The sequence below is a fragment of the Anomaloglossus baeobatrachus genome, chromosome 3 (genome assembly GCF_048569485.1).
Source record: "Anomaloglossus baeobatrachus isolate aAnoBae1 chromosome 3, aAnoBae1.hap1, whole genome shotgun sequence".
NCBI classification, from domain to species: domain Eukaryota; kingdom Metazoa; phylum Chordata; class Amphibia; order Anura; family Aromobatidae; genus Anomaloglossus; species Anomaloglossus baeobatrachus.
Window position 1 is genome coordinate 414,130,725 of NC_134355.1, and position 25,344 is coordinate 414,156,068.

Below are 25,344 nucleotides of genomic sequence, written 5' to 3' on the forward strand. Positions count from 1 at the left end.
CCAGTCCCACGGGACTGGCGTCCACAATTAGTTCGGTTTGAAGGGCTGGATCAAAATAGGCCATGGTAGTTGTTGAGCAAAGTTAATTTTTAATTGTTTGAAAAGAGGTCTGACAGTCTTGGGACCATTGAAAAACACAGTTTTGCTTTGTAAGTTTCCTTAATGGATTGCTGATTGTTGAAAAATTTTGAATATGTCTAGCACAGTAGCTTACCATTCCAAGAAAAGAGAGTACTTCACTGGCATTCTGTGGAATTGAGGCTGATTTGATGGATTCCATGTTTTTTGGGATCAGGTTGTACTCCTTTTGCTGAGAAGATGTGACCATAGAACTCTAATGAACTTTTATCAAATTCGCTTTTTTCTTTATTTAAAGTGAGTCCAGCAGAGAGCAGGCATTTGAAGATAGCATATAGAGCACAATTGTGTTCAGCTTGAGTTTTACCAAAAAAGAGTATGTCATCACTGTCATTTAAGGCATTTGGAATGTGTTGAATGACACTCCTTATCGCATCCTGAAAAACGTCCGCTGCTGAGCAGACCCAAAAAGTCAATCTTTTATATCTTCTGAGGACCACATGTGTGGAAAATTTTGTCAAGTATCTGGAGTCTGGACTCAGTTCTAATTGGTGATAGCCCTTATTGAGGTCGAGCTTTGAAAAGACAGTCGCTCCATTTAATAGATGAATGATGTGATCAATTGTGGGTGAGATATGTCTTTCTCTCTGGATAGCGGTGTTGGGCAGGCGCATGTCAACACACAGTCTCACCTGCTCAGGAGTCTTTAATTTTGGAACTACCACCAGGGGAGAGACCCATGGAGTGGGACCAGTAATATTTTCAATAACATCCTCATCCATGAGGAATTGGAGTTCCTTTTCTATCTTCTTTCTCAGCTGAAAGGGAATACGCCTATGAGGCTGGGCTATTGGATGAACACTGTCATCCACATGAGATGTAGTTGAGAGTCCTTTAGTTTCCCCAAACCACTAAATAAGGAGGGAAAATTGTTCACCATGGCTTGTATCTCCATATCCGCAGGGTCAGTTATGGTATGAATAATCTGGATGAGACCTAGCTTCAAGGCAGTATGATAGCTGAGAAGACAGCCTCATGATCCTTGTAGTGTGTGAAAAGTGGTTGTCTACCTATTTTCTTTGTACCTAAGTTCCGCGTCAAATTGGCCCCTTGTACCCAGAGGTGTTTTAGATCCATATGGAATACAAAGTATGTACTTGCTTTTGTATTGATGTCTATGATATCCACTGAAGCTCCCGTATCTATTGTAAAGGTGATGTTGGTGTTGCAGATTGGGAGTATGATACAGGGGGACTGTACCGAGCCAGTGGCAGAGGTGGTGAACACACAGTTTTCAGCCACAGATATTTCTTCTGTGTCCTGATTCATCATTTTTATATTTGCGGGTTTTGTCATAGGCAGAGAAGACTTGTTGTGTGCTGACTTGCAGACAGCTGCAAAATGATTCTCTTTTCCACATTTACTGCACGTCTGTCCTATAGCTGGACATTTGTTCAGGTGGTGGAAATTCTGTCCACATCTATAACATTTCTTTTGTTTTGGGGCTTACTTGTCTTGTGCACTTCTATGTTTGAGATTATACACATGTACATTATCCCCATTCTCCATTGCAGTAGCCCGATGATCTGCTATTTCTATAGCACGGGCCATTTTGAGTAAGTCATGCAGAGAGAGATCCTGCGGAAGAGCTTTGCGCCTTATATTATTAGACGAGCAGGTGACAATTACTTGACTAAGAATTTCATCATCTACATTCCGTGAATGCACATCCATGTGCTAGCTCTTTCAGCCGGGTGACATAGGTGTCTACAGATTCTTCAGGAAGCTGCTTAGCAATCCTGAACTTGTATCTTTCATATCTGATGTTTTGTTTTGTGTTGAAAAAGTCAGTGAGAGCTTTGGTGCAATTGTTGTACATGTCTGTCTCGGCTGCAGGTAACGTGCTGTATATGTCATAGACTCCTGTGCCCGCGCAATGCAGGAGCACGGCTTTCTTTCTTTTCTCCTCTTTTTTGTCCATAGCTTCTAGGAAGTTTTCAAACCTGTTTAGCCATTTTCTCCAGCTATGGGAGAGATTATTGACATCAGTCATATCAAACTGTGGGAAGGTGTTCAAGTATTCAGCCATGATGGCGGCTCTCAGTGGTTCTGGCATGTGGAGCAGTAAAACAGGGATTGGTACTCACATGTGCATCTGGTGATTATATCCCATCCTCGTCACCAGTTGTAACGTTCACACGGTATAAGGAATCTGTGAGAGTAAAATCTAACTGTACTTTATTCTTCTCCTTCTCTCTCCAGCATACAGCATAACAGTTTCATCAGCATGGTCTAAACTGAAACTGTGTAGTGTAGATTTTTTAGGTTTTTTGCACCCAGTTCAGACCCAGTATGGTGTTCCAGACGTTATTTTTGATTAATTTGTAGTCTTTCGTTTGTGAACCCGGCCCCACCCAAGTCAGTCCACATTATACGCATACTGTTACGGGGGGCTGTCTGATAATAAAACCTAAAGGAGTAACAGACAGTCAGGGTCCACCGTGCAAAGACTCTGCTGCAGACTATGGCAGAGTGCAATACCTCTGTTAAACTCACAGAGGAATATAATTAGTAAATAAGGCAATTCCTCCCTTACTTGGAGGGTGTGTGGAATGGTCTCTGTTAATAATCACAGAGACCAAGGCAGTGAGTGTGAAATGGCACCTACCTAGGTCCGTTCCTCTAGTGGTGCCAGGAAACGGACAGCAGCGTAAGCCGCACAAAGCTCCTACCTGCGTTCGCTCCACTAGTGTGCGAGGACACAAACCACTATCTATGGCACCTGCCTAGGTCCGCTCTTCTAGTGGTGCAAAAGAGACGAACAGCAGCGTAAGCCGCACAAAGCTCCTACCTGCGTTCGCTCCACTAGTGTGCGAGGACACAAACCACTAGATATGGCACCTGCCTAGGTCCGCTCTTCTAGTGGTGCAAAAGAGACGGACAGCAGCATAAGCCGCACAAAGCTCCTTCCTCTGTTCGCTCCTCTAGAGTGCGAGGATACGAACAACTGCCAGACGCAGTATAAGGAACGTTACCCTAGCGGCAACGTCCACCTACGAGTAGAATCACAAGGCCCAGCCAGACCATGTGCCTCAGGCACCTGCCTATGTCCGCTCCCCTAAGAGGTAAGGATGCGGACTGCAGCCGAAGCTGTAAGGTATAAGAACGCTACCCTGCCAGTAGCGCTCACCTAGCATAGACAGAGAGATGCCTAGAGGAACGTGCACAGAGCGTCTACTCTCATGCATGAACCAAGAGGACTGAGCGCCATGCGGCGTGCGTCAGGGTCTTATATAGACTCTGTGCCTCATCCAAGATGGAGGACACCAGAGCCAATCCGCTGCCAGAACGACAGAAATGACGTCACGCTGGCCTATCACCGAGAAAAGCGTCACAAGCACATGACCAGTGACCAATCGGCATAGAAGGTGTCAGAGACATGTGACCACATGTCACAAGCACATGACCAGCAGCCAATCGGCATAGAAGGTGTCAGAGACATGTGACCTCGTGTCAGCGATGATGTCACCCGCACATGTGCAATAGCTCCAAGATAGGACTTAGTCTCCAGCGCTTGCACATGTGCAGTAGCAAGAAATCTGGACATAGTCTCCAGTGCTCGCACATGTGCAGTAGCAAGAAATCTGGACATAGACTCCAGTGCCACAGCAACCGTAACAGTACCTCCCCCTCAAGGGCCCCCCTCCCGGCGACGCAGGTAATCGGCAACTAAGTCGGGAGCATGGACAGCCTCCTCAGGCTCCCAAGAGCGATGTTCCGGGCCGTAGCCCTCCCAATCTATCAAGAAGAACCTGCGCCCTCTAACCATCTTAGAACCAACTATGGCTCGTACCTCATAGCTAGAGCGAGAGGAATCCGAGGCAGGAGAGTGCACCTCACGAGCGTGAGGTAAAATAGCCGGCTTTAGCAGTGAGACATGGAATTTGTCATGGATCCTAAGATGGACGGGTAACTTCAATTGGTAGACTACAGGATTTACCTGTCGAAGAACCTCATAAGGACCCAGGAAGCGAGGAGCAAATTTGACAGAGCTCACTCTAAGTCTCACGTGTTTTGCAGAGAGCCACACAAAGTCCCCCGGAGAAAAGACAGGAGCCGGGCGACGAAACCGATCGGACACCGTCTTCATACGGTCCTTAGCTGCTTGGATCGACTCTTGAGTCCGATCCCAAACCTCTCTGGCATTAGTTGCCCAGTCGGCCACAAGAGGAGAAGGTGCAGCAGCGGGAAACGGTACCGGTACCCTAGGGTGTTGCCCATTATTGAGTACGAACGGTGTCTGCTCAGTGGCCTCAGCCAGCGAATTGTTGAGGGCAAATTCTGCCCAGGGTAGGAGGGAGGACCAGTTATCGTGGTTCTCAGCAACAAAGTGTCGAAGGTATATAATTATGGATTGATTGGTATGCTCAACCAAACCATTGGTCTCCGGATGGTATGCCGAAGAGAGATTCAACTCAATTTGCAGAAGGCTACAAAGATCTCGCCAGAAACGGGAAGCAAATTGTGGGCCTCTATCACAAATGATACGATCTGGCATCCCGTGAAGCCTAAAGACATGCTTGAGGAATAGTTTGGCTAGTACCCTGGAAGATGGGATTCTCGATAATGGTACGAGATGAACCACCCGAGAGAAATGGTCCGTAATGACCCACACAAATCTATGTCCCTGTGAACACGGAAGATCACCCACAAAGTCCATGCCTACCACCTCCCATGGTCTATCTGGCACTGGTAAAGGATGCAAGAGCCCAGCCAGTCTCTGCCGTAATGGACGGTTGCGAGCACACGAGTAGCAGGAACCGACATATCTCTTGACGTGGCTGGCTAAGTGTGGCACCAATACCACCTCTCCAGTATCTCTCGTGTCCGCCTAATACCAAAATGCCCACCCACCTTTGAGGTGTGGGCCCACGACAGTATATCATTCTGTCGATCAGGTGGAACAAAGGTCTTGCCCGGTGGGATTTGGTCTAATGTCACAGGGGAGAGCGTATGAAAAACTCTGGAGGGAAGGATAAGACGAGGTTCTTCAATCTCTTCCTGGGTAGAAACCATAGAGTGAGACAGGGTGTCTGCCTTGTTATTCTTACTCCCAGACAGATAGTTGATGGAGAAGTGAAAGCGGGAGAAAAACAAGGACCAGCGGGCTTGGCGAGGATTCAGACGCTGAGCGGTTTGTAAGTACGTCAGATTCTTATGGTCTGTATAGACCTGGAAAGGATGTTTCGCTCCTTCCAGCAAGTGACGCCACTCCTCCAAGGCTAATCTCAGGGCGAGCAGTTCCCTATCCCCAATGGTATTGTTTCTCTCTGCCGGTGAAAAGGTTTTAGCAAAGAAGAAACACGGCCTTTTTCTACCTGCACCGTTCTTTTGATACAAGACCGCACCAGCACCCACTGAAGAGGCATCAACCTCCAAGAGGAAGGGCTTATTCTCATCGGGTCTTTGAAGAACGGGAGCTGTTGAAAAGTGTCTTTTTACTGCCTCAAAAGCCTGAGATGTCTCAGTAGACCAGACTTTGGGATTAGCACCTTTCTTAGTCAAGGCCACCAAAGGGGCCACCAAAGTAGAGAAATGGGGTATGAACTGCCTGTAATAATTTATGAATCCTAAGAAGCGTTGCACCGCCTTCAAGGAATGAGGTTCGGACCATTCCAGGACAGCAGAGAGCTTCGCAGGATCCATAGCCAGACCCTCTTGTGAGATAATGTAGCCCAAAAAAGGCAAGGATGACTGCTCGAATACACATTTTTAGAGTTTAGCAAACAATGAGTGCTCCCTTAAACGGGAAAGGACACGAACGACATCATGACGATGAGTCTCCAGATCAGGAGAAAAAATCAGGATGTCGTCCAGATACACCACTACAGAGGATAACAGTAAATCCCTGAACACATCGTTTACGAAGTCCTGAAATACTGCGGGTGCATTACATAAACCAAAAGGCATGACGAGGTATTCATAGTGACCGTCTCGGGTGTTAAAAGCGGTCTTCCATTCGTCACCCTCTCGAATTCGTACCAAGTTATACGCACCCCGCAGATCCAACTTCGTAAAAACTTGAGCTAACCTCAGTCTGTCAAAGAGCTCCGAAACTAAAGGTAACGGGAATTTGTTCTTTATTGTGATTGCGTTGAGACCCCTGTAATCTATGCAGGGACGCAAATCACCCTCTTTCTTCCGAACAAAGAAAAACCCAGCTCCCGCGGGAGAGACAGACTTACGAATGAACCCCTTCTCTAAACTCTCTCTTATATAGGTCGACATGGCCTCCGACTCAGGTATCGACAGGGGGTAAACCCTGCCCTTAGGTGGAACCGAACCTGGGATAAGGTCTATGGCACAGTCATACGGCCTATGGGGGGGAAGAACCTCAGCACCCTGTTTGGAGAACACGTCAGCGAAATCCAGATAGGGTTTAGGTATGGGAGAGAGATCAGTTGATGCAACCGCAATGACCTTAGGTGGTAGGGGAAGATATCGGGACTGACATTTCGAACCCCAACTAATAATGCTGTCGGACTCCCAGTCAATGTGAGGAGCATGAGTCCGAAGCCATGGGAGACCCAGAAGGACGTCGTCTATACCCTCAGGCAAAACAAGAAAAGAAATCTCCTCTATGTGACCCTGAGACAGGGAAAGGCGCAAGGGAACTGTCCTCAATGTAATGGAGTCAGACAACATAGTTCCATTAACAACACAGACAGGAATAGGCGCCTCTAACATGATAGAGGGAATATTGTGTCTCTTTACAAATCCTGAGGACACTAAAGTACCGTCAGCTCCGGAATCCACAAAAGCCATAATAGGCCATGTATTCTCAGAGAATGAGAGCTGACCTGGGATACTACACTTAGAGGGTGCAGAAGACATCTCTAGTAACCCCCCTCTAATGGTTACTAGGCCTGGGAGTTTCCCTGATGGCTAGGACACTTGTTGGCATAGTGCCCAGCCTGACGACATACGTAACAAATAGGAGGACCAGACTTGCGTAGTCTGGAGGACATATGACCTAACTCCATAGGAGTGGGAGATGTTTCAGATGATGAGGAAGATGGTAGTGGACCCTCAACAACTGGAATAGCCCGATGCTTAGGGCGTGAGGAAGAGACCTCGAGTCTACATTCCCTATGGTGTACGTCGATCCTCGTTGCTACTGTGATCAAGTCTTCCAGAGAAGCAGGGACCTCACGAGTAGCAAGAGCATCCTTAACATAGCCTGCCAACCCTCTCCAGAAGATAGGAATCAACACCTTCTCTGGCCAATCTAGTTCTGCCACCAGAGTTCTAAAAGCAATGGCATAAGAACTAGTGGATAACGAAGCCCGAGATAGATCTAACAGTCTCAGGGCCGCATCGTGGGTAACCTGCGGACCCATGAATACCGCTGTGAAGATGTAATTTACCCTCTCACTGTATATGCTGTGATACTATGTCATGATATGTATATTTCCCTGGTTGTATTAGTTGTAATTCATGTATTTTCTTGGGGGAGCTACTGGTCTCAATGTGTCTCTCTCATACAATTGTAGTCTTGGCATCTAATGTTATTATGTAAATAGCCTGTCCTCTTCTATCCAGAGTTGTGTATCTAGTCTGTAATTGCATTGGCCAGTGAAGGAATAGTCATTGTGCTGCACAGCAGGGGATCCCTTCATCTACTGTGGCTGGCAGACATATCGGAGCCCTGTGATGGACCAAGCCATTGATGATAGGATGTGTGACCCCTACCCCCTGAACAAACATGGTGGGCTGGTCAAGGAGCACAGACAATGCATTTCCCTTTTTGTAACTTCAGAGTGAGCTGGAAATAAGAGAGGAAGGAGCTCCAGCCTGGGTGGCTGTGGACACGGACGGAGCCAGGCCTGTGTGGCGGCCCGTGGGATTGTGTGGAACTCTTTGGACTACTGTAAGGACGATTGCTTTGTTATCCGGTCCGAGGATTGTCGGGAAGGGCCCCCGAATCTGTTTTACGTGGACTTATCGTGTGCTGTTCCAGTGTTCTTGTGAATAAACTTGTTGGATCGTCCCTCGGCCTCGTCCATCCTTTGCTCTGTTGTACACTCCCGTCACAAACTGGTTGGCAGCGCTGGGATCAGAGCAGAAAGAATGGAGGACAACGGCCCATTAACATCTGGAATCAGAACCTCAGAGTACAAGAACTGGACTGTAGTGAGCCTACAAACAATGGCCCGTGAATTAGGAGTCGGTTACAAAGGACTCTCTAAGGAGCAACTAATTGAGGCATTGGAAAACGCTTGCCTGCAAGATGGCACCGAGGAAGGATTTAAACAGCAAGGGGAGGAAAGACGGGAGCTGGAGGTAAATACCCAAAAAAGTCAATGGATTGTGTGGTATGAGGAGGAAATGGCACTGCTTGGAGATGAGGCCACCATAGAAGATAAGAGGGAGGCTATTCGCGGAGCTAAGGAGAGGGCATTGCTGGAGAGGAGGCTTGCTGTGGAAGCAGCTAGAGGCTCCAGACAGACTGTAACCCCAGCACCCACCATGAGGGAACTTCCCAGGGTGTCCCGCAAAGACTTTAAGCTGTTTAATGAGGCTGCAGGCGACATTGAGGGCTTCTTCCAGGACTTTGAGCATCAGTGTCGATTAATGGAAGTCCCGGACAGGGAGCGTGTCCGGCATCTGGTTGGGCTCCTAGAGGGGGGAGCTGCTGAAGCCTATAGAGCTATGGACCCTCGGTGGAACTGTGAGTATGCGGATATTAAACAGACTATACTAGAACATTATGCTGTGACCCCAGACACTTACAGGACTCAGTTCCGTGCTTTAGCCTGTGATGGGGAAGTGTCTTTTAAGATATATGCTCATAGACTCAAACAAATATGTAATCGCTGGCTGGAGGCAGAGGAGGCCTTATCTTGGGGGACCTTCCTGCAGGTCATCCTAAAAGAGCAGTTCTATGCCAGGTGCCCAGCGGAAATCAGAGAATGGGTGCGTGAGAGAAAGCCGTCAACTGTGGAACAAGCTGCTGCTCTCGCTGATGAGGTGCTCACCATCAAGCCTCAGTGGAGGGTTCTGTTGGAGGATGGAGAGACGCCTAACAGCTCCACAACACCGGATGCCCCCAGTTATTCTGTCCCCATTGTTCCCCGTTCCTCTAAGCCACCACATGTTGATACCCGTGTTAATGTGCCTCCAGCTGCTTCTACTGCACTTTCTGGAATACGCCGGGGAGAGGAAGTAACAGAGCGCAGGTGTTATGTTTGTAGGCATCCCGGGCATTTGCAGGCCTCATGCCCAGCCAGCCCATGGAGGAATCATCCTCAAACCCCTACAGCACCTTCAGGTGGGAGCCGGCCTCCAAGTTCCCCTACCCCTTACCCAAGAGGACGCCTTGAATGGAGGGAGACCCAGCTCAGATGCTATCAATGTGGACAGCCAGGGCATCGGCAAGTCTCCTGCCCAGCTGTTCAAATGAGGACTGATCCTGCACCCAATCGGATTGTTAATTATTTACAGCCCAGTGCCATGGAGGAAGATGTGGCACCGCTATGTGAGGACTGGGCTAGTGACTCAGCCCCCCATGTTGCACCACCAGGAGTTTACGGGGTGCGACCCGCAGTTATGACTACTTCTGCTCATCGAGGTAAGCACTTGCAGGAGGTTGTGCTGGATGGACAGAGACTTGTTGGATTTTGTGACTCGGGTGCTTTCCTCACACTGGCTGATCCCCGAGTGGTTCGGCCTGAGGCAATCCATAGAGGACCTGGGATTGTCATTGAACTGGCTGGTGGACAATGGAGGACTATTCCCACAGCCACTGTGGATCTGAACTTTGGTTTTGGGGTCAGGCGATGTGTGGTTGGGGTGATGGGTGGTCTGCCTGCAGCTGTTCTCCTGGGCAATGATGTGGGAGAGCTACGATGCCAATTCGTGGCTGCATGAAGCCACATGTAAGTAACGCTCTGCCTGTGTGTACTTAACCAGTGACCTGTAGAGGTCCCTAGTAGGTACACAAGTTGGGAGGGGGAGGGATTGTGAAGATGTAATTTACCCTCTCACTGTATATGCTGTGATACTATGTCATGATATGTATATTTCCCTGGTTGTATTAGTTGTAATTCATGTATTTTCTTGGGGGAGCTACTGGTCTCAATGTGTCTCTCTCATACAATTGTAGTCTTGGCATCTAATGTGATTATGTAAATAGCCTGTCCTCTTCTATCCAGAGTTGTGTATCAAGTCTGTAATTGCATTGGCCAGTGAAGGAATAGTCATTGTGCTGCACAGCAGGGGATCCCTTCATCTACTGTGGCTGGCAGACATATCGGAGCCCTGTGATGGACCAAGCCATTGATGATAGGATGTGTGACCCCTACCCCCTGAACAAACATGGTGGGCTGGTCAAGGAGCACAGACAATGCATTTCCCTTTTTGTAACTTCAGAGTGAGCTGGAACTAAGAGAGGAAGGAGCTCCAGCCTGGGTGGCTGTGGACACGGACGGAGCCAGGCCTGTGTGGCGGCCCGTGGGATTGTGTGGAACTCTTTGGACTACTGTAAGGACGATTGCTTTGTTATCCGGTCTGAGGATTGTCGGGAAGGGCCCCCGAATCTGTTTTACGTGGACTTATCGTGTGCTGTTCCAGTGTTCTTGTGAATAAACCTGTTGGATCGTCCCTCGGCCTCATCCATCCTTTGCTCTGTTGTACACTCCCGTCACAACCGCCTTAAGAGCATCAAGAAAGTCTTGATGTCTCAGAGTAACCACATCAGAGCGCTCCCATAGGGGAGTCGCCCATTCTAAGGCTTTGTCCTGAAGTAAGGAGATGATAAAGCCTACTCTGGACCTCTCCGTAGAGAAGCGAGAAGAGTTGACCTCTAGGTGTATCTGACACTGATTAATGAAACCACGACATGATCTGGCATCGCCAGAATATCTGTTTGGCAGAGCAAGTCGAGGATCATGTGCAGCTGTCACCATGGTCTGAGGTTTATCCTCTATACTCTTGAGCCGTGACTCAAGTACTTTTATGTAACGGTGTAACTGCTGATATTCTGCCATAACTGCCAGACCCTTGGCTCAGTCCTAATGTTACGGGGGGCTGTCTGATAATAAAACCTAAAGGAGTAACAGACAGTCAGGGTCCACCGTGCAAAGACTCTGCTGCAGACTATGGTAGAGTGCAATACCTCTGTTAAACTCACAGAGGAATATAATTAGTAAATAAGGCAATTCCTCCCTTACTTGGAGGGTGTGTGGAATGGTCTCTGTTAATAATCACAGAGACAAAGGCAGTGAGTGTGAAATGGCACCTACCTAGGTCCGTTCCTCTAGTGGTGCCAGGAAACGGACAGCAGCGTAAGCCGCACAAAGCTCCTACCTGCGTTCGCTCCACTAATGTGCGAGGACACAAACCACTAGATATGGCACCTGCCTAGGTCCGCTCTTCTAGTGGTGCAAAAGAGACGAACAGCAGCGTAAGCCGCACAAAGCTCCTACCTGCGTTCGCTCCACTAGTGTGCGAGGACACAAACCACTAGATATGGCACCTGCCTAGGTCCGCTCTTCTAGTGGTGCAAAAGAGACGGACAGCAGCATAAGCCGCACAAAGCTCCTACCTCTGTTCGCTCCCCTTGTGTGCGAGGATACGAACAACTGCCAGACGCAGTATAAGGAACGTTACCCTAGTGGCAACGTCCACCTACAAGTAGAATCACAAGGCCCAGCCAGACCACGTGCCTCAGGCACCTGCCTATGTCCGCTCCCCTAAGAGGTAAGGATACGGACTGCAGCCGAAGCTGTAAGGTATAAGAACGCTACCCTGCCGGTAGCGCTCACCTAGCATAGACAGAGAGATGCCTAGAGGAACGTGCACAGAGCGTCTACTCTCATGCATGAACCAAGAGGACTGAGCGCCAAGCACATGACCAGCGACCAATCGGCATGGAAGGTGTCAGAGACATGTGACCACGTGTCACAAGCACATGACCAGCAGCCAATCGGCATAGAAGGTGTCAGAGACATGTGACCTCGTGTCAGTGATGATGTCACCCGCACATGTGCAATGGCTCCAAGATAGGACTTAGTCTCCAGCGCTTGCACATGTGCAGTAGCAAGAAATCTGGACATAGACTCCAGTGCCACAGCAACCGTAACACATACATAGCCTGGGTCTCAGCTTCCCATACACAGTAAGTTTTTTAACTGCATGAGAGGACACACACAAGCTAGGGACCCCAACGTAGAGAAATACTTTGCCGTATTGTTGGGAATCTGTTGCATTGATCAATTCAATAGCTACATTTCTCTTTATTCATATGTTCATGGCAGTAATGCAGATTCCACTTTTCATACTTTCAGTCTTACATATAGCTATTGGATTTTTCATGTCAGTATTCACACAGCAGTGTCTGCTTTTCATATATTCACCTTACATAGTCACTGGTGTGCATACCTTTTCTCCATATAAACTGAAACTAAAACTTCCTTTTTCCCTCTCTCTTCCTGTCCCTACCCACAATTCACCAGACCTGGTTTTTCTTAAAGAGACAGATATAATCATTGTACATTACAGTTAGGGCATGAGTGATCTTATGGGACACTTCCTGGTGAAAGGCGGGGATGGAAATATATTGGCGGCTGGGGACCGAGTATTGCAGAAAGACTGCTGCTATCAGGTTGCAAAAATCCTCAGTGGCAACATTTCCAGGGCAAGCGTCAAGAAATGTGAGCATGTAACACGGTGTGTACTTTCTCCATCTCCACCTAGTTCACATGCACACCTTCCTCTTTATTAGTGATGAGCGAGTACTAAAAAGCTCGGGTGCTCGAAGCTCGGGCCGAGCCTCCCAAGATACTCGTGTACTCGGGCCGAGCAACGAGCCCAATGTTATCCTATGGGAGACCCGAGTATTTTTGTGAAATGACCCCCCGGCAGCATGGAGAAACCCTAAAAATGGCACAAAAGTCTCAGAAGAGTGCTCAAATGACATGGCAACAGCATGGGGAAGACCCCTTGAAGCATTTATCACTGAAAAGTCACAGCTGTGAACAATTTTGTCCGCGTTTTACGCCATTTTTACGGACTCACCAGAAAACCTTCCAAAATGACCCCAAAATGATTTTTCATGGCGGAAAATTGTGAGGTTCACCAATGCCCCTGTATACAGACGTGCATGAGGGCCTGTAAACCTGAAGTGCCCATTGTAAGGAAGTGGGTCTATTTCAGTATAGCCCTTTGCCAGGGCAGCCAAAAATTGGGAGGCTCCACATTGTCCCTGGATAGAGACGTGCATGAGGGCCTCAAAACATTAAGTGTCCATTTTAAGGAAGTGGGTGTATTATAGTATAGCCCTTAGGCAGGGCAGCCAAAAATTGGGAGGCTCCACGTTGTCCCTGGGTAGAGACGTGCATGAGGGCCTCAAAACTTTGTTCCCATTGCAAAGGAGCGGGTCTCCTGTCGTTGTAATGTCCATTCTGCAAAGAATGGGCGAAAAAATTTACCACTGGGGGTATACCTGAAACAAAGGCCTAAGTATTGCAATTTGTAACGGTCATCATCATGGTGGCGCATGAGGAGAAGGAGGAGCAGTCCAGCGATTATCCAAAGTCCAGAAGTGTGTACCCATGGGTGAGTGGAGGTACATGGCAAACTTTAAATTCCGCTCTCATTTGCTGGTGGTGTGGTGAAGTCTGTCCCAATCCAACCCTTGTTCATCTTGATCAGAGTCAGCCTGTCAGCATTTTCAGTTGACAGGCGGGTGCGTTTATCTGTAATGATTCCACCTGCGGCACTAAAAACACGCTCTGACAAAACGCTAGCAGCAGGGCAGGCCAGGACTTCCAAGGCGTAGAGAGCCAATTCATGCCACGTGTCCAGCTTGGATACCCAATAATTGTAAGGCACAGAGGAATGTCGGAGTACAGTTGTTCGATCTGCAAGGTACTCCTTCAGCATCTGGGCAAACTTAGGATTTCTTGTGGCACTACCCCGCACCTCAGGGGCTGTGGTACGTGAGGGGCTGAGAAAACTGTCCCACATCTTAAAGACTGTTCCCCTACCTCTGGCGGATTGGACTTGTGCCTCTCTCGGCTGTACGCCTCGGTTGTCCACTGATTCCTGACCTATGCCGCTAGCGTTTTGTGAGGGGAATGCTTTGCCTACTTCCGTGAGTATGGCCTTCCGGAACTGCTGCATTTTGGTTGACCTCTCCTCCACGGGAATAAGAGACAAAAAGTTCTCCTTGTAGCGTGGGTCTAACAGTGTTACCAACCAGTAATGATTGTCGGCCAAGATGTTCTTAACGCGAGGGTCACGAGACAGGCAGCTTACCATAAAGTCAGCCATGTGCGCCAGACTCTTAACAGCCAGGACTTCAGTAGCCTGACCAACAAGATGACTGAACATGCTGTCCTCCTCCTCCTCCTCCTCCTCCTCCTCATCTACCCTGTCCTCTGGCCAGCCACGCTGAACCGAGGATATGACTGGTGTGCATGTCATATCCTCAATTTGGCCGGAGAGTTGCTCCATGTCTTCATCCTCCTCCTCGTCATAGTCCTCCACTGCACGTTGTGATGAGACGAGGCTGGGCTGTGTGTTATCACCCACACCCACTACTGTTTCTTGCTGCAACTCATCGCGCTCCGCCTGCAATGCATCATGTTTGTTTTTCAGCAGAGACCGTTTTAGAAGGCAGAGTAGCGGTATGGTGACGCTAATAATGGCGTCATCACCACTCACCATCTTGGTGGAGTCCTCAAAGTTTTGGAGGATGGTACATAGGTCTGACATCCATCTCCACTCCTCAGGTGTTATGTGTGGAGTTTGACCCATTTCCCGACGGCTTAGGTGATGCAGGTACTCAACAACTGCCCTCTTCTGCTCACATATCCTGACCAACATGTGCAGAGTTGAATTCCAACGCGTGGGGACATCACACACCAGTCTGTGAGCCGGAAGATGCAAACGGCGCTGAAAGCCGGCAAGGCCGGCTGAAGCAGTAGGTGACTTTCGAAAATGTGCAGACAGGCGGCGAACTTTTACCAGCAGATCAGACAGCTCTGGGTATGACTTTATAAACCGCTGAACCACGAGGTTGAGCACATGGGCCACGCATGGAACATGTGTCAGCTGGCCTCGCCTCAAAGCCGCCACCAGGTTCCGGCCATTGTCACACACGACCTTTCCTGGCTTTAGGTTCAGAGGTGTGAGCCAGTGATCTGCCTGCTGTTTCAGAGCTGTCCACAGCTCTTCTGCATTGTGGGGTTTGTCACCTATGCAGATTAGCTTCAGCACAGCCTGTTGCCGCTTCGCCGAGGCAGTGCTGCAGTGCTTCCAGCTTGTGACTGGTGTGGAGGGCACAGTGGATGAGGATGCGCAGGAGGAGGAGGAGGCTGAAGAGCATGACATTCCGGAGCTGTAGAGTGTGGGTGAAACACTGACTGAGGTAGGGCCTGCAAACCTTGGTGTGGGAAGGACGTGTTCCGTCCCTCGCTCAGACTGGGACCCAGCTTCCACAATATTAACCCAGTGTGCCGTCAACGAGATGTAGCGGCCTTGCCCACAAGCACTTGTCCAAGTGTCTGTGGTTAGGTGGACCTTGGGTGAAACAGCGTTGTTCAGGGCACGTGTGATGTTTTGTGACACGTGGTTATGCAACGCGGGGACGGCACACCGGTAGAAATAGTGGCGGCTGGGGACCGAGTAACGTGGGACAGCTGCCGCCATCAGGTCAAGGAATGCTTCTGTCTCCACCAGCCTAAAAGGCAACATTTCCAGCGCAAGCAGTTGCGAAATGTTAGCATTTAGAACTGTGGCATGTGGGGTGTTGGCAGTGTATTTGCGCCTGCGTTCAAAGGTTTGCTGAATGGATAACTGAACGCTGCGCTGGGACAAGGACGTGCTTGATGATGGTGTTCTTTCTGCGTAGGCAACTGCAGGTGCAGGAGTGGAGGAGGCTTGTTCGCAGGCAGCATGGACAGAGGATTGGCTCGCATGCACAACCAGCGAAGACGTAGCAGTGACATCAGCAAGCACTGCTCCTCGACTCTGTTGTACTTCCCACAAAGTCGGGTGCTTGGCTGACATGTGCCTGATCATGCTGGTGGTGGTCAGGCTGCTAGTTTTGGTACCCCTGCTGATGCTGGCACGGCAGGTGTTGCAAATGGCCTTTTTTGAATCATCTGGATCCAACTTAAAAAACTGCCAGACTCGGGAAGACCTAACATTTGTACAGGCACCTTGTGTCGTCGTGTTGTTCCGGGGAACGGTTGCCTGACTTCTGCCTGGGGCCACCACCCTGCTTCTTACTGCCTGTTGTGATGCTACGCCTCCCTCCCCCTGTGCACTGCTGTCCTCGCTCTGCATATCCTCCTGCCAGGTTGGGTCAGTTACTGGATCATCCACCACGTCGTCTTCCTCTTCCGCACCCTGCTCCTCCTCCTGACTTCCTGACAATTGTGTCTCATCATCGTCCACCACTTGTTGGGACACGTTGCCAACTTCGTGAGAACGTGGCTGCTCAAATATTTGGCTATCTGTACAGACGATCTCCTCATGACCCACTTCAATATGAGCTGGCGAGAGGCCAGAATGTGTGAATGGAAACGTGAACAGCTCTTCCGAGTGTCCAAGTGTGGGATCATTAATGTCCGAGGAGGACGTGTACTCAGCCTGGTGGTAGGAAGGAGGATCAGGTTCAGAAATGTGCGGTGCAGTATCACGGCTACTGACACTTGACCGTGTGGAAGACAGAGTGTTTGTGGTGGTGCCAATCTGACTGGAAGCATTATCTGCTATCCAACTAACAACCTGTTGACACTGGTCTTGGTTCAAGAGCGGTGTACTGCTGCGGTCCCCAAGAATTTGGGCAGGACGTGCGAGCGACTAGATGTGGCCCTTTGTTGTGGCGAAATTAGAGCTTGCCCACGACCTCGGCCTCTGCCTGCACCACCATCACGTCCACTTCCTTGTTCCTTGCCAATGCCCTTGCGCATTTTGCAATGCTGTGCACTGCTGACGTGTATATTCACTACTTGTGCGTTATATCAAAGTTTCTGGAAATTGCACACAAGTGCACCTGTACGCTGCCACCATCAGGCACACACGTGCGGTTTTAAAAACCAAGCACGGACGCAATAAGAACCTAACAGGTTTTTTTGGGGAGCGACAATTACAGACAAGTCAGACACTATCTGGACTGTTTTACACTGTGTACACCAGCCCCAGATATGATGAAGGCTGGTATACGGTCACCACTACCCTGCCTGCCTGCCTGCCTGTATACTGGTACAATAGTCCTGACAAGGACTCTTTTGGTCACTAGCCTGTATTCAGACCTGGCTATACCCTGCCTGTATATAGCAACAATAGTCCTGAGAAGGACTCTGCTACTGTACCCCGACCTGGCTATACCCTGCCTGCCTGTATACAACTAGAATAGTCCTGAGAAGGACTTTTGGTCACACTGTTTGCAGCCCTGCAACTGAAAAAGCTATAAAGGGCCGCAAAGCTTTCCCTGAATCAGCGACACTCTCCCTGCACTGACAGTCTGGATAGCTGTGAGCACAGCACAGCGCGCCGGCCGATATAAAGGCTCGGTCACGCTGTGCAGGCCGGCCAATCACTGCAATTCCACAACTAACAGGGCTGTGGCATTGCAGTGGTCTGCCAGCCAATCCCTGCATGAGGGCTGGCTCTCAAAAGAGCGCCAACATGCAGAAATGAAGACCACGAGTACAGCACGAGTATCGCGAGATTACTCGGTCCCCGCCGAGCAGCCCGAGTACAGCGATACTCGTGCGAGTACCGAGTAGTGACAAGCATGCTCGCTCATCACTACTCTTTATATGTGAGAAGCAAGCATTTGAGTAGACATAAAAGTGGGATGTTTACACTGACTATGGCATCATTAGCGCTCACCATCTTGATTGTTTCCTCAAAGTTTTATAAAATGTCACAGATGTCAGATATCCATGCTCACTTATTAATTCTCAAATGCGAACGTTAACCGTAATACTGAAGAGCATGTTGTAGCTGCTATTCAACTACTGCCCTCTCCTGCTTACAAGGCCTTGATAACAGTCTACGATCCGGAATTTGCAACGGCTGCTGCAGCACTGCCAGACCAACAGCAGATGTAGTTGATTTGTGGAAATAAGCACACATGTAACCCAGGCAAATCTGGGTAGGTTTTCAGAAAATGTAGTACCACTAAGTTGAGAAGGTAGGTCAGTTATAGTACACGTAAGGCCTGTTTCACACGTCAGTGCAAAACACAGATGTTTTTCACTGACGTATAAAAAAAGCATATGTCCCTCCATGTGCCGTGATTCACAGCACATGTTGGGTGTCTATGTGCAATCCGTCATACGTTATCCGTTATTCGTGATTGCACATGGACGTATACTCACCTGCCCCCACTCCTGCTGTCCGTGGTGCTGAAGTCTCTGGCTCTGCTGCATCTGGCCGCTGCTGTCTCGCACCTCTGTAGCTACTTCAGGGTCTGCTCTGGCTGCATACATGAATATACATGCCATAATGAGCCAGCCAGGAAGAAGCAGAGAGCAGCTACCGAACATAGCGTCACTGGAGAAGATGAGTTGAAAATTCTTTTTATTTTCAATGTCTGTGTTTTTCTGGTACGTGTTTCATGGATCACACCATAGTGTGGTCCGTGGAACATCAGTGATGCCAGAAGAAAAAGTCTCTGTGTGGCAATCACGGACACGCGTATACGCCATACGGAGACACAGTCAGTGAAAAATCACTTATGTTTGAGCAGACCCATTGATTATAATGGGTCTGCGTATGTCAGTGATTCTGGTGCGTATAAAAAATAGCACATACATACCAGAATCACTGATGTCTGAAACAGGCCTAAAAGCTTGCCGAGTTTCTGGGCTGCCTATTGGTTTTGGCTGTTATCAAACACAATCATGTACTTCCCCCGTGTCAGCGGCCGAGCCGCTCGGATCCGGAGCCGCAGTGGCTCGAGGGGTCTCCGGACCCTGGGGGTCCACGTGGACACTCGAATTAAAAAGGAGTGGGGGAGTATATACACGGGATTAGGAAAGTTTGTGACGTCACCCACGGTGCGTGGTAAGATAGGGTACCCCCGCTGCTATTGGGGACGCCCGATGGCGGTGGTATGGCAGCAAGGTGTTTTATTCCCTCCGTGGGTAGGGGGTTTTTACCCCGGGAGCCCGGTGATGGTGGTGACGGGGTGCCATTGGGGTAGGAAAAGGGTTTTCAGTGTACCCACTCAGTCCAGAAATAACCACACCGACAGCTTGTAAATCAGAGTTCTGAGCACCACTCAGCTGGGAGGGAGCACGCTTAGGTCCGTGCCCTTGGTGTTGTGGTTAGTCTGTGACCCTTTCCTTAGCACCTGTGTTTTCTTCTTTGGACCCTCATGTCTGAAACTTTTCGGGTGCTGCTCACCCGTATGGTTAACGGAGTGAGCTAGCTCTCAGGGTTCACGTGTGGGATTTATATGGACTGTATTGGGAAAGTCCTATCTCATCGGTGCGCTAGTACCCCAATTTTGGAGCAGGTTGGGGATGATACTTGAAGTCTTCACCCCCGTCGCGTAAATTACCAGGACGCATGAAGCTACTTACCGGTTTAGGGTCCATGTACCCCGTTGTGCCCTGGCCCCTGCCCGGTGATATCTCAAGGTCTCCGGCTGCCCTCCTCGGCAGTCTGTGCCCCCTGACACTATCCCCTGCGACCGGGATTCCAGCTCCTACCTGGCCCAGACCAACCTCTGCTACCTAGTACTCAGGAGCCCTGTTCCACCTGTGACCTCTCCTCATGAGAGTCACTTCACCTCCTTCTCCTTCCACTACCACTTCACTTCTCCTCTCACTTTCTCACTCTCCCCTACCAACCCCCATGTTGGCGGCCCTATTTCCTTCATGCCCCCCAGTGGTGTGTCTGGTGGGTATAGTGTAAAGTTTTCCTAGGGTTTTGATTGGTTCAGCTGTTAGCAACACCAAAGGACCAGGACCTGTAACCAAGGAGGGTGGAAACTGTGCTGAAGGGCAGATTTCACAATACCCTGTGACGACCTGATAGGCCAGGGCGTCACATTCCCCCTTGGTTAAACGTAGCTCATCCCCGAGCTACAGGACACTAGAGATTTATTTTGTTTTGCTTTTAACTGTAGAAAGGGAAAAATATAACATATTAACACACTTTTATTAAATGGGTTCCATCCCACACAGGGGAGGCAATGCAATTAAACGTTATTAAAATTTAAGAGTTCGTCGCCCAACAGTGGGACGCTACCGGTTTCTATGGTAACGGAGGCTCAACCTACTCTGTTGCAGCCCCTTCCTGCGACAGTCCAGTCCCAAAGTCCCAGTCCCAACAACCCACCACCCAAACAACCTGTTCCCCCTGGAAACCTAAGGTGAGTCCGTGACCGGGTTAAGGTCCCAGGTGTTGTATTTTAGACGACTCTGGTTGGCACAGGAGGTGCAAATATTATACAAGACACAAGTTTGTGTTGGTCACGCCAATCCTGTGACCGTGGTCCATATTAACTTAATATACTAAAAACTTTTAACGGAGTCCATGTACTGGTTGTACATTTTCAGCAATTTACTTGTAAATCAGGCAACTTTCACTCATTTCATTAAAACTGGTTGATTAGGCACTTATTCACTAACATTTTCTATATGAAAAATATTAAACTATGGAAAATAACAAACGAAAACACCGATACAAGAATTATCAAGATCGGGCACTGCAGAGCAAAATCTGCCAAACAGTGGAGCCGTACTCACAGTTGCGTGGAATCAATGTTTCTGGACTTTAACTGCTCCTGGATTGAAGATGCCTGGTGGAGCGGTGCTCAGCAACAACACAAGTCCATAACCACAAATCCAAGAACAGAATGCGGCAACTCACTCCATCACGTGCAAAAATATCCTTTATTCTGCGTTATTGCAGACAAAATACAGGAGCATGGGGAGAGAGGGGGTGCAGGGGACGGTGAGCGGACGACAGCCTGTTTCGCGCTGACACGCGCTTTGTCGAGTCCTGAACTCGACAAAGCGCGTGTCAGCGCGAAACAGGCTGTCGTCCGCTCACCGTCCCCTGCACCCCCTCTCTCCCCATGCTCCTGTATTTTGTCTGCAATAACGCAGAATAAAGGATATTTTTGCACGTGATGGAGTGAGTTGCCGCATTCTGTTCTTGGATTTGTGGTGAAAACACCGATACCTAACAATTCTATGGCATCGCAACTACTGGTACTGTAACATTTATAACACTCAGGACCGCTCACTGGGAGGCTGGTATTACTCGCTCATCGACTATAGCGAGCCGCTTCACATCTAGGGCATACCAGCCTCGTTCACCCCAGTGCCGGGTGTAACTGACCACTTCTCCGGCATCCAGGCTATGACCTGGATGGCCACTAGGGAGATGCTGTTCCACATCTCGCCGAGTGACCAACACTTCTTCAGAGAGATCTGCTTCCCATAAGAAACCCCATCCTTTCTCAAGGTTAAATCGCCTAACGTACCCTATGTACCACAGCCCACGGACACGGAATGTAGCCTTCCTTAGGTACTCTTTCTCTTTCCAGGTTCGGGCAAGCATCTCTTGACGTGCTTGTTCTTGCTTGGTCATTACTGGCATCATCTGCTGCTGGTGTGGTTGTCATTCCCAGTAAGGGGCATTAGCGTCCGGCTTCAGCTCCCTATCTGGCTCTTGCTTTACTTGGACTCTGGTGGCCCCAACAGCCGTCGGGATACCGCGTGGTAACGGAATAGGTAGACATCTTGGTTCCGCTCCCGCTGGTGTAGACTGATGAACTGACTACTCCGCAGCCGGGGTTGCAGGGCTCGGGTACTCCGCCTCTGAGGATGGGCCCGGTGATGCAGCCGGATCTGGTCTGGCCGGTGTCTCGGCGACCGCTGCCGTGGCTGGAATGATGGCCTTGGTCTGGATCTTTGCAGACAGAGATTCTGATAAATAGACTGAAGTTTCCGCTGCCGGGGTTGGTGGGGGCAGCTCGGCATTTGCCAAGGATGGGGTAGTTGGTAGCGGAGCGCTTACCATGAGCAGGGATGGTCCGGATCCCTCAGTCACTGTGGCCGGATTTGTGCAATCAATAGGGACTGGGTAACCGCTCACCCTCTCTTCACGTGGGATTTCGATCTCACGGGCTCGCACCGACACCGCTTGGCGCCTCATTAGAGATGAGCCAGCCTCTAAAGGCTCGAGTTCGGTTTGGTTCGTCGAACGGAGACCCCGTTCGAGTTCGGTTCAGCGAACCGTTCGACGAACCTCTCGAACCCCATTGAAAACAATGGGAGGCATACAAAAACATAAAAACACATAGAAAACACCTTCAAAGGTGTCCTAAAGGTGACAAACAACTCCCAAGACACAACAAACACATGGGACAGTGACAAAGACATATACTTATGTGAAAACAAAACAGCTGGACGAGGAAAAAGAGGAGGAAACACAGATATATGAGTATATGCAAGTGAACATCGATGCCATTACTGTGCAACTTGAGCCTTGCTCATTTTAGGCTCCAATCTGGATAAATTGCCTGAGCTTGCCACTTACGCCTTGGGGATCTTGTCATGTCCCGCAGTCAGCGTTCTCTCGGAACGTGTATTCAGTGCTGCTGGGTGTGTGCTGACAGATAAGCACACACATCTGTCAACTGACAATGTGGACAGACTAACGTTCATCAAGATGAACAAATCATGTATCCGCAAGGACTTTTCTACCCCTGTGTCATCCAGGGGAAATGAAAATCTGGTGTATGTTTGAGAGTGCTTCATGCAAAGCATATTTTTAAGATTGCAACTGGGGGACAACAGATGCTAGTGAAGTGGTGTGTGAGTGTGTGGCCCAATTTTATGAAACGAGGGAGACTGTGATTGGAGTCCCCTTGCTTTTGAAAAAAGAAACAAGATGAACAAGTCATGGATCACAGAGGACTTTTCTAACCCTGTGTCATCCAGGGGAGGCGAAAGTCTGGTGTATTTTTGAGAGTGCTTCATGCAAAGCATCTTTTTAAGATTGCAACTGGGGGAAACAGATGCCAGTGAAGTGGTGTGTGTATGTGGCCCAATTTTTGGAAACGAAGGAGACTGTAGTTGGAGTCCCCTTGCTTTTGAAAAAAGAACCAAGATGAACAAGACATGGATCACAGAGGACTTTTCTACCCCTGTGTCATCCAGGGGAGGTGAACGTCTGGTGTATTTTTGAGAGTACTTCGTGCAAAGCATCGTTTTAAGATTGCAACTGGGGGACAATAGACGCCAGTAAAGTGGAGTGTGCGTGTTGTCCAATTTTTAGAAATGAGGGAGACTGTGGTTGGAGTACCCTTGCTATGTTTTACATGATTTTAGATGGGCATGACATGCCTAAGAGGTTGACTTTCAGCATCTACAAGCTGTTGGCTACAGAAATGCTGCCTATCCAACCTTTTGAATAGATGATTTTTGAGACCTTATGCCCATCGCAGTGCCCCAAGAGCCGATGCCCAGTCGCCACTCCGATTCCAAGAAAGGCGTGCCCGCGCTACACCAGCATGTCGCACAAAACATCACCGCTTCCTTGAGAAACTCTGTGTGTGACAGAGTGCATTTCAACACAGATACTTGGACCAGTAAGCATGGACAGGGGCGTTACATGTCGCTGACTGGGCACTGGGTAAGTATGGTGAGAGATGGAGAAGGATCTGCTGTCCAAGTCTTTCTGTCCCCACGAGTTGTGTGTCAATCCTTCCTCTGTTTGTAAAAGTTCCTCTACTGCTTCTGCCTCCTCATCTTCGTCTTGGTCCTCAACCTCTACTCAAAACCTGTCTTGTAAGGCCATCCGCATTGTAATTGTGCACAAGGAATCCCGCACACCTCTTTACTATGCTGGCAGCAGAGCTCAACGCCATCAGGCGGTCAAATTTTTACTTTGAAATGTAGGGGAAATGTGAGTCACACCGCTGAGGAGTTGTGGACGGATAGCTCTGGAGACCGAGTTTCAGCAATTGTTGTCTCCACTCAACCAGCAGCCAGGGAAGGCTGTGTGCGACAATGATGCAAACCTGGGTGCGGCCCTTCGTCAAGGCAATGTGACACACGTGCCTTGTTTGGCTCTCATGTTGAACCTGGTTGTCCAGCAATTTTTAAACCACTATCCCGGCCTACAAGGCCTTCTGCAGAGGGCACGCTCGCTATGTGTTCACTTTTACCATTCACACCCTGCAGCTGAACAACTTGCATCACAAAAGAAGTCTTTCGGTCTGCCTGTTCACCACCTGAAATGCGATGTACCGACACGCAGGACTTTGAATCTGCACATGTTGCAGCGTCTGTGGCAGCAGCGGCAAGGCCTGCTGCAATACGTTATGACTATGCAATACGTTTGCCTGGGCTAACGAGATCCAGAGGTGGGGAAGATCATGCTGCTGGAGTGGTCTCAGATCAAGTACCTATGCACCCTTCTTCACAGTTTATAAATGGCGACGAAGATGTTTAGCGCTGACGATGCCATTATCAGTATGACAATTCCGGTCATCTACATGCTGGAGCACACTCTAAACATTAATCAAAGTCAGGTGGTGGGACAAGAGGAAGGGGAGGAAGCACAGGAGGAGTCATATGCGGAAGGAATAACAAAATCTATAAGGTGCACATGTTCAGCAGCACCAAGGCGGCAGGCATGGGACGGTGGGGAGAGGGATTAACAAGGGCGCATAGTATCAGCCAAACAGTTGAGGAAGGTGCAGGAGCCCAGGAAGAAATGGAGGATGAAATGGCGATGGGCATGGAAGACTCATTAGATGAGAGAGAGCTTGATCACATTTCTGTTGTGCGAGGTTGAGGGGAGAGGGCAGAGGAAGGAAGCCTGATTTTCTCCTCTCCGCTACCAACACAGCAAGGACTTGGTCTGTATGGATGCGCAAGACACATGAGTGCCTTCTTGCTGCACTACCTACAACATCACCCTCGGATTGTCCGAATTAGAAGTAATGCTAACCACTGGGTTGCCACACTGTTAGATCCCCGGTACAAGACAAAATTTGGCAAAATAAGTCCTGCCATAGAAAGGGACGCACCTATGCAGGAGTATCAGCAGGAGCTGGTACGCAATCTTAGATTGGCTTTTCCACTAAACACCAGTGCTGCACAGAGTGAATCTCAATGCTTTGTCATGGCTAGGAGGAAATGGTCTTTTACTTGTTCACATCTGAGGGACCGAGGGCTGGCTGCTGTGCTGAGACGGCGTTGAGTAGGGTGTCCCTGC